Below are 10,078 nucleotides of genomic sequence, written 5' to 3'. Positions count from 1 at the left end.
GAATCACTTGAACCCAGAAGGCAGAGGTTGCAGTGAGCTGAGATCATGCCACTGCACTCCAGCCTGAGTGACAGAGCGAGGCTCCATCTCCAAAGAAAAAAAAAAGCCACAATTGACAAGGAAATTTTGGTTACTTCTGTGGCATATAATAATTTTATGTAACAATATAACTATTCACAACATATACTAAGTCATATCAGAATTATAGGAGTTTCACACAATTTTGGAACACATACCAATAACATATACAAATACCATGCAATGAAAGCCAAATACCATTTTATATTTGACAATGTTTCCTGTGTGATTTTTATACCAAATAAGCCAAATATGTCTCTTTTGGACTTTAGGGGACCTAATATCTAAAAGATTAATTTGGTCAGAAACAGACATAATTTAGAAAATGATTTTGGAAAGTTTGTCAAATATCAAAGGTTTAAACACTTGATATTTTAAAATAGACCCCCAGGTTACCATAAGTCATTCATTTAGCCAAAATGATAAAAGTGTTTAAAAAGGCAAAAACCTTTGCTCATTGATAGAGGGAAGATTTAGCTTTCCTAACAATCTGTCTCTTGTTTTTCCCTTCTTTTTCTTGCAGTTTATTCAAAAGTCAAACAAAAACCAAAAATTCTTTTTTTTCTCTTTGAGATGGAGTCTTGCCCTGTTGCCCAGGCTGGAATGCAGTGGTGCAATCTTGGCTCACTGCAACTTCCGCCTCCTGGGTTCAAGCGATTCTCTTGCCTCAGCCTCGAGATTACAGGCGCATGCTGCTACACCCAGCTAATTTTTGTATTTTTAGTAGAGATGGGGTTTGACCATGTTGGCAAGGCTGGTCTTGAATTCCTGACCTCCCATGACCCACCTGCCTCGGCCTCACAAAGTGCTGTGATTACTTTGTGAAAATGAGGCATGAACCACAGTGCCAGCCTCATTTTTTTTTTAATATCACATGAAAAAAAGCCAAATTTCACCCTTGCATTAATATACTACTAATATCAAACCCAGTTCTTAATGAAAACTTATAGACCAATCTGTCCAATTTTAATGTCTGACCATAAAGTAAGATTCTCATAAACCTTTTTCAACCCTTTACTATTTTGGTAAAAAAGCAGATTAGTGCTCTAAGAAAACCATATTTTGCTTTTATTCCAATGTCTAATTTACAGAAAAACGGCAAAATACCCCTTTAACTTTAGCCAATATGATCACACACAGAATTTCTTTTACAAACCTTCCACAACTTGCTCAAACCTTCATCTTTATCCTAATGTAACTTAAAACAGTCTTTAACCCTTTAATCTAGGCAAAATATCCACATTCCCATGCCTTCTTATAATCTTTTACTAAAAGGACATTTTACTTTCCTCATGCGCCTTGCACGTAAAACTGTTTCTTGGGTAATATCATTTACATTTTACCCTGTTAACTCTTAGCAACTTCTACTTTTGGTGAAAACCTGGTAAATAAGCAATTGTAATTATGTACTAGGTGTGGGGCCTGGAACATCAGACGGAAGTACAGACATGGTCTCTTTCCAGCACAGCCAGGGACACAGCTAACTTCACATGTCCCCTGGCCTTACCTAGAATCTAACGGCTTCAAAGCAGGTAAGTCAACCAATTTTCTTTTTTCTTTTTTTAAATTTTACTTTAAGTTCTGGGAGACATGTGCAGAACATGCAGGTTTGTTACATAGATATGCATGTGCTATGGTGGTTTGCTGCACCTATCAACCCATCATCTAGGTTTTAAGCCCTGCACAAATTAGGTATTTGTCCTAATGCTCTCCTTCCCCCTTGTCCCCCGCCCCCAAGAGACCCCTGTGTGTGCTGTTCCCCTCCTGTATCCATGTGTTCTCCTTGTTCAACTCCCACTTATGAGTGAGAACATATGGTGTTTGATTTTCTGTTCTCGTGTCAGCTTGCTGAGAATGATGGCTTCCAGTTTCATCCACGTCCCTGCAAAGGACATGTACTCATTCTTTTTTATGGCTGCATAGTATTCCCTGGTGTATATGTGCCACATTTTCTTTATCCAGTCCATCATTGATGGGCATTTGGGTTGGTTCCAAGTCTTTGCTATTGTAAATAGTGCTGCAATAAGCATATGTGTGCATGTGTCTTTTTAGTAGAATGATCTATAATCCTTTGGATATATACCCAGTAATGGGATTGCTGTGTCAAATGGTATTTCTGTTTCTAGATCCTTGAGGGATCATCACATTGTCTTCCACAATAAAATCAACCGATTTTCAAAAGTCAAAGAATCAGTTTATGACATTAAAGCATTTAGCAAATCTAATCTCTATCCTAATTTAAACAAAATATCTAAATTCTATTAATAATCTTTATTTTTGTGTGTGTGACAGGGTCTCACTGTCACCCAGGTTGGAGCGGAGTAGTACGATCTCTGCTCATTCCAACCTCTACTTCCCAGGCTCAAGTGATCCTCCCACCTCAGCTTCCCAAATAGGAGGGACCACAGGCATATGCCACCACACCCAGCTAATTTTTTGTATTTTTGGTTGAGATGGGGTTTTGCCATGTGGCCCAGGCTGGTCTTGAACTGGTCAGCTCAGGTGATCACCTACCTCAGCCTCCCAAAGTGCTGGGATTACAGGCATGAGCCACTGCACCTGGCCTACCAATAATCTTTAAAACTGTCTTTATTTCCCAAAGCTTACAAAAGTCATGCGAACTAAAAGGCATTACAGAGTTTTTATTTTTCTGTCAAAACATTTGAATTAAGTGCTTATCATTTTTAAGCCAGTTAATTAGATCTCTTTCACATACAGACATCACACACACACCGCATATAAGTACACAGACAGAAGAAAATCTAGTAGTTGTAGGATTTCTCATTTGCCAGTTTTTAAGTTTCCCAATTGGACTGCTGGCTTTAGGGTGGAACCCGTTGAGAAATAGGGCTAGGAAAACACTCAGTTACTGGGCAGGCAGGGCTGGAAGGCAAGACAGATCCACAAATATTAAGGGTTCCATTTTTTTTTTTTAATTTTAATTTTTCATAATTAAAAAAAATTTTTTTTTTTTTTAAAGACAGGGTTTCACCATGTTGATTAGGCAGGTCTTGAACTTCCGACCTCAGGTGATCCGCCTGCCTTGGCCTCCCAGGTGCTTGGATTACAGGCATGAGACACCACGCCTGGCCTAAGGGTCCCATTTTTATACCAGATCCTAGATCCCCAAAGAGAAGGAACTAGCCCATTTCCCATGGAAGTCTCTTCTCTCAGCAGGGGGTGGGGACATTGCCATAACTTCCAGGTGGCCAAGAGCATGCTTCCCTAATCCAAACGTCAAAGAGCTGAGTATACCCCGATACCTGCCATTAGCTATCCCCCAAATTATATTTCCTACCTAGTTATTCCACACCAAAGCTTCCTTATAATGAGAATTTCTGATAATCTCCAAAAGTAAAAGAAGTCGGATAACACAATGCAAAACAGATCAGAACCTTAGATTTTGAGAGGAATCTATCCACTTTCAATTCCTGGGGTTTCATGAGGAAAACAGATTTTTCCCAAAACGGGGTCTGTGGTGCTTCCCGTGTTTTTCCCCCGCAGTCCCACGCTGTTAGAAATTATCGTAGGCCCTCTCATGTGTGCGTTGAGCATAGTGAGAAGACAAAGTGGAGAAAAACCATTCGGTCAACTGAGGGAAACAAAGCCTCTCTTCCAGAAAAACAAATGTCAAGAAGAGCAAAAAACATAAAGGCCTTCTAAATGTATGTATAGCTCAGATATCCACTGTTAATTAAGCTTTTAGATATCGAGCTCGTAAAAAAAAAAAAAAATCCTTTTGTATCGTTTATTACCTGACTTTAGCCATGCCAAAGAGCCAATGTTTCTGGCTTTTGAACTTTACCAAAAGTAACCTCCCACGTGAAATCAATAAGCCTTAGCTAAAGTCGTGACATAACCATGAGGGTATGAGGTATTTTCAAAGACGTGGTTAGCAGCTTTTTTTAAGATTTAGAATCACCAAAGGTAGCTCAGAGAAAGGACGATTCAAGAAGGGAAGTCAGAAGTTGTTCATGGAGGGGAAGAGAATCAACAAATGGCAAAGGTCACACAGATGTCAAACCAGAAAGGACTCATTCCTAAGCCAGGAATCGAACCCTGAATTCATGCCACCATTGTGAAAAGAAAGCCTTAGCTACTAAGCTACAGCACTGGGCAGTCTCCATTGCTCTTCCCAGGAGGAGCCTAGAGCAGTCAGTTTTGGGCTTGCAATGGCTTTTAACTGCTCAAGATACATTTTAGAGCTATAACCTAAACTCGAAAACCCCTGTCCTCCAGGCAAAGAGCGAGAGAAAGCACTGCCCTTGCTTACAAGGTCAAGCTCCCAAGGACCTTGGGACAAGAGGAAGACGTCTTCTGGTTTTGTTGTTGTTACACCAGATTTACTACAGCTTAAGACTAGCCTCACAAATCCTTTTTCCCATTAATCAAAACTTTGCAGAGGAGACAGTGATTTTTACCATTCCTATAACCAGTTTTCACAGAGAGAGAGGAAAGAGAAGGGAGGAAAGTGTCGACTGCAGCGAGGTGGGGAAGGCAAGGAGCTCAGGGAGGCCAGAGAAAGACCCGCCCATTGCACAAACACTGAATCGAAACTTCAGACAGCTCCTTGCTGATCACCAAGAGATCTTTTCCAGTAGTCCCATCAGCTCTCAAGTTTTCCCCTTTGGGGCAAAGAAAAGTTCTCCATGTCCCATTATCTTGTACGTGTCTAATCTTGTCACTCATAGCCGTCAGCAAAGAGTACAATGGCAGATTAATCCAAAGAGAATAGTGGTTAACATCCCATAGCACCATGTAATGATAGTGAATACCCCACCTCTTGGTTAGCGAAAGGCAAATGTTTGCTGAATGGATGAATCGGTGGTTGGTTGGCTTAGCTTTGGGGCCGGTCTTTAACATTTACAATTTATAAGAAGAAAGGTCGCTTGCTTCCCTTCCACAGCTCTCCCCATCCTGATCACTTTCCCATCTGCCTGCTGTAGAAGAAACATGTATTTAATAGGAAATAGTACTACTCATTCTGCAGGATGAGTCTTTTAAATTGCAGATGCCTGGGTGAGTTATTATATTTATGGAAGTGGATTTCATTTTAAAGTGCAGGCAGTGATCTCTGATCTCTTTTCGATTTGACAAAGAATGGTAGAGTGAACTTGGAGTCTAAAGGTGGAAGGGTTGAAGCCATTGGGGATGAGGAAAAAAAGCAAAAGGAATAGGTGGCAGACAACCAAGACACGCTTTGACACATTTTGATGAGGGTGTCAATTTTTTAAAGTAAGCAGTATTTTTACATATGGAGGACCCCATTATTCTTTTAGAGATAGGGTCTCACTGTGTCACACAGGCTGGAGTACCGTGGTGTCACCATAGCTCAGTGCAGCCTTGAACTCCTGATCCTCCTGCCTTGGCCTCCCAAAGTGCTAGGATTATAGGTGCAAGTAACTGCGCTGGGCCGAGAACCCCATTTTTGCAATGCCAAAATATTCTGTATGATAAGTAAGAAATAACCCACAGGAAAGTAGATTCAGGACAAACAATAGACCTGAGATTCTAGTGTGTGTTTGGTTTTTGTACTGGTCAAGTACAGTGGTGAGAAGAGGGGAAAGAGTAGAATAAGGAATTTAACCTGTAACTGAACAATCGTTTGAGATAACTCACTAACTTCCAACAGCCAGAGATCCTGGTTTTTAAAAACGTTGAGTAATCACACCCACTGATTCTTAGGCTTCATCTGCTCACACCTGGTACACACCCATACAAATCCCTTCCAGCTTTTTGTTGAATGCTACTGAGTCAGTTTCACTTCACTTTGTTACCACCCTCCCTCCCCCTGTGGCTTACTTCTAGGCAGATGTGGGAAGTCTCATAGCTTTCAAGTTGGGATGCCTCCTTTAAAAATATCTGTTAATTCTGACTACAGGCTAAGAGCTGTCAGTTTGGAACCCCTTCAGGTGGAAAGCCAAGCTTACAGTCATTCTATTATTGATCCTGTCTCATTTCCTGGTGACTTTTCACCCTGTACACAAAGCTTTCACCTTTTATGCCCTCTCCCAGGCTCTTGCCCAACTATCTTGGCTGTCTCTTTGTAAATTGATCTGTTAGCATATACTCTATTATTAGTTTAATCTTATCATAATCACCGGGACAGCTGCTGTTAAAATTTACTTTCACAACAGACATTAGTTTAATCTGACTCCTAGTGGCTCAAAAGTGTTTTCTTGCATTTGTGAGGAACCCAGTAGAAGCTACAAGCAAAGGGACTTGGAATGCTTCCTGGTAGATGCCTGCACCAGTTGGGAACCATACCCTGGACGGCCTTTGGAAAAGCAATCTATGCTCTAAGCAGACTGTTTCTCATTCACACGAGCTCATGGCCCCACCATACCATCTTAAAAGGCAAGGCCTCTTCTATTTTGAAAACTTTCAACAACAGCAAAATGTGGGTTAAGCAAAATTAAATACTGTAATTATCTCACAGTGCAAATTAATTTTAATAGGAAGCACAATTGAATTTTTCTGGAATCTTTCAAAGTAGAGCATTCATTCCGAGTTAAGCCTAGTTTGCCCTCTGAAATCAGCTTCTGTTCTTTGCAAATTTTAAGTAGAGGCTGCATTGGATTGCTACTTCAAATAAAGTTGAGAAATAGGATTTTTTTTTTTTTTTTTTTGAGGCGGAGTCTCCCCATCTTCCAGGCCGGAGTACAATTGTGCAATCTCAGCTCACTGGAACCTCCGCCTCCTGGGTTCAAGCGATTCTCCTGCCTCAGTCTCCCGAGTAGCTGGAATTATAGATGTGTGCCACCATACCCGACTAACTTTTTGTATGTTTGTAGAGACAGGATTTCACCATGTTGGCCAGACTGGTCTCGAACTCCTGACCTCATGATCAGCCCGCCTCGGCCTCCCAAAGTGCTGGGATTACAGGCGTGAGCCACTGCCAAGAAATAAGATTCTTTCAGCAAATAATTTTTTTGAGCGTTATACAAGTTTATGCCTATTTATACTTATGTACATGGAATCTGTAGTTTAGGATTCAGAATCGTTACTAGATATATCTGTTTGCCATTAAGCTTTGTAAAAAGTATGTTAAATATTATTTCCCAACTAATATTCTTTGTATATAAGAATATTGATAGAGGAACTCTTTTTAAGGTTTTGCCAGAAGTGATCAGAATAATATGAATCTTATAGATATATTACAAAAGATAGATTTGGAACACAAAATTTAACCTGGATAGCCTAGAAGTGTTAAAATTAATACAATATATTTTGTATGTTGACTTTACAGGGGTGATTATAACATTGTGGAAGATCACAGCTGGTCTTGGTTTTATCATAAATATGTGGAATTTTCTTTTGTTAAAAAAGATTTCAACTTTTATTTTAGATTTAAGGGGTACATGTTCAGGTTTGTTACATTGGTATATTGTGCAATGCTGAGGTTTGCAGTACAAATGATCTTGTCACCATAGTACCCAATAGGTACTGAGCACAGTACCCAATAGGTAGTGAGCATAGTACCCAATAGGTAGTTTTTCAACCCTGCCCTCTCCCTTCCTTCTCTAGTAGTCCCCAGTGTCAATTGTCGCCATCTTTATGTCCATGAGTACCCAATGTTTAGCTCTCACTGGTAAGAACATGCAGTATTTCGTTTTCTGTTCCTGCGTTAATTCGTTTAGGATAATCACCTCCAGCTGCATTCATGCTGCTGCAAAGAACATGACTTCATTCTTTTTTATGGCTTTGTCTTTTAGCAAATTATTTTTGAGTTCCTACTATGTGTAGGGCTCCCTGCTACACTTGGTGCTGGCCTTAGGAAAAGGGAGTGACAGAGCAGCGTACAACTAAATCTTACACAGTCAGACTAAGGGATCCATTCTGACCATGAAACTGAAGGTGGGCTTCAGATAGGGGACGATGCTCTTGCTGGCCTTTAAGGATGAATAGACTTTAACCTAGCAAAATAGAGAAGGGCATTGTTTCAGTACTGTTGCTGCATAATAAACCCCCAAAATTTAGTGGCAAAAAACAAACCATTTTATTATGCGCAAGATTTCTGTGGGTCAGGAATTGAGAAAGGGCGTGACAGGGACAGCTTGTCTTTGATCAGCCATGTCTGAGTCCTTAACTAGAAAGACTTAAAGGTGGGGGTGACCCCACAGAGGGGAGGCGAAATTGTCTGAGAGCATCTTCATTCACATGTCTTGTGGCTAATACTGGCCATTATTATCTGAGAGCTTAGTGGGCTGTGGGTAGAAAAGCCTACCTATGGCCTCTCCATGGGCCTTCCTCATAGCAGGTGACCTTTGGGTGGCCAGATTTCTAATTTGGCAGCTCAGGGATCCCAGAGTAAGTGTCCCAAGAGAACCAGGTGGAAGCTGCATGGTGTTTTCTATACTAGTTTCAAAAACTTGGCTGGATATGGAGGCTGAAGTGGGCAGATCACCTGAGGTCAGGAGTTCAAGACCAGCCTGGCCAACATGGTGAAACCCCGTCTCTACTAAAAATACAAAAAAATTAGCTGGGCTTGGTGATGTGTGCCTGAAATCCCAGCTACCAGGGAGGCTGAGGCAGGAGAATTGCTGGAATCTGGGAGGCGGAGGCTGCAGTGAGCCGAGATCATGCCACTGCACTTCAACCTGGGTGACAGAGCAAGACTCCATCTCAAAAAAAAAGAAAGAAAGAAATTCAGTGGTATCACAGGTGTGAACCACTGTGCCCAGCCCCCCCCCAAAAAAACCTTTATTGCTTTGCAGCAAATATCCTATCTGAAGCCACAAATCACAGAAGAAATAAAACTTTGTTTTTTTATGGATCAGTCTACTTTTCCTTCTGAGACATTCCATCAGGGCGTGGCAACTTAATCTCTCAGTTCTGGGTAATCTCTGCCATTCTGGGTTGGCTGAGTTCAGTCACCTTTTCTCGTGACACTGTCTCTAGAGTGGCTTGGCGGGGGGGGATATGTAGCAGGGAGGAAGCTGGCTCTGGGCTAATTTCTGTCCAAGCTGGCATCTGCCCAGATGTCCCTGAACCTGTTTTGTTCTAGGCCATTAATTCAAGCAGGTTGCAGCTGTGTTATTCCTGACTGCGGTGCTCTTGAGGTCTAGTTCTGTTTTAGCTAAAACTGTCCCCTTCACAGGGACACAGAGATAATCTCCTGTACCTCTCTGGAGCTCTGGGGAACAGTGTAAGGTCATCTCAGTTCTTTTCTGTTCCTACTGCACTTAAATTTTTTTTTAAACTTTATCAGAGACGGAATCTTACTCTGTCACCAGGACTGAAGTACAGTGGCACCGTCATAATTCACCATAGCCTTGAACTCCTGGGCTCAGGGAATCTTCCCACCTCAACCTCCTGATTAGCTAGGACTACAGGTGCATGCCACCACATCTGGCTAATTTTTGTATTTTTAGTAGAGACGGGGTTTTATCATTTTGCCAGGCTGGTCTTGAACTACTGACCTCAGGTGATCCGCTCTCCTGGGCCTCCCAAAGTGCTGGGATTATAGGCATGAGCCACTGTGTCCAGCCTCTGTTTTCAATTCTTTGAGTATATTATCTTAACTAGGAGTGGAGTTGTCGAGTCATACCATAATTTTGTTTTACTTATTGAGGAACTGCCAAACTTTGTCCCAGGCCCTTAAAACACAAAGCTGTCCCATGTCCTTACTTGGTCAAGATTCGTTGTTCTTTTACTTACTGTTGAATTTGACCTGCTAGGGTTTTATTTAGGATTTTCACACTCCTGTCTGAGTGAGACTGTCTTTGCTAGGCTTTGATAAAAGGATTACAATTAGTCAGCTTCATAAATTTCCATCTTCTATATATATTATGTTATTAAATATTATGGAAATGATCTATTTCTCCAGTTATAAAATACATAACACAAACATAAGAGTAATTTGAATCATAAACTTTCAATATCATTTTTAATGATTTTGTTTGCTTCTTGATCTAAGTAATTTATATATATATATTAATATTTTAATCTTTTTTATTAGATATATGTTCTTTTTTCTTTTTTTTTTTTTTTTTTTTTT

Source organism: Sapajus apella, unplaced genomic scaffold, assembly GCF_009761245.1.
Source record: "Sapajus apella isolate SASKATOON/1434 unplaced genomic scaffold, GSC_monkey_1.0 scaffold4, whole genome shotgun sequence".
NCBI lineage: Eukaryota > Metazoa > Chordata > Mammalia > Primates > Cebidae > Sapajus > Sapajus apella.
The sequence above is the reverse complement of the archived record's forward strand: the minus strand, read 5'-3'. Positions refer to the sequence as shown.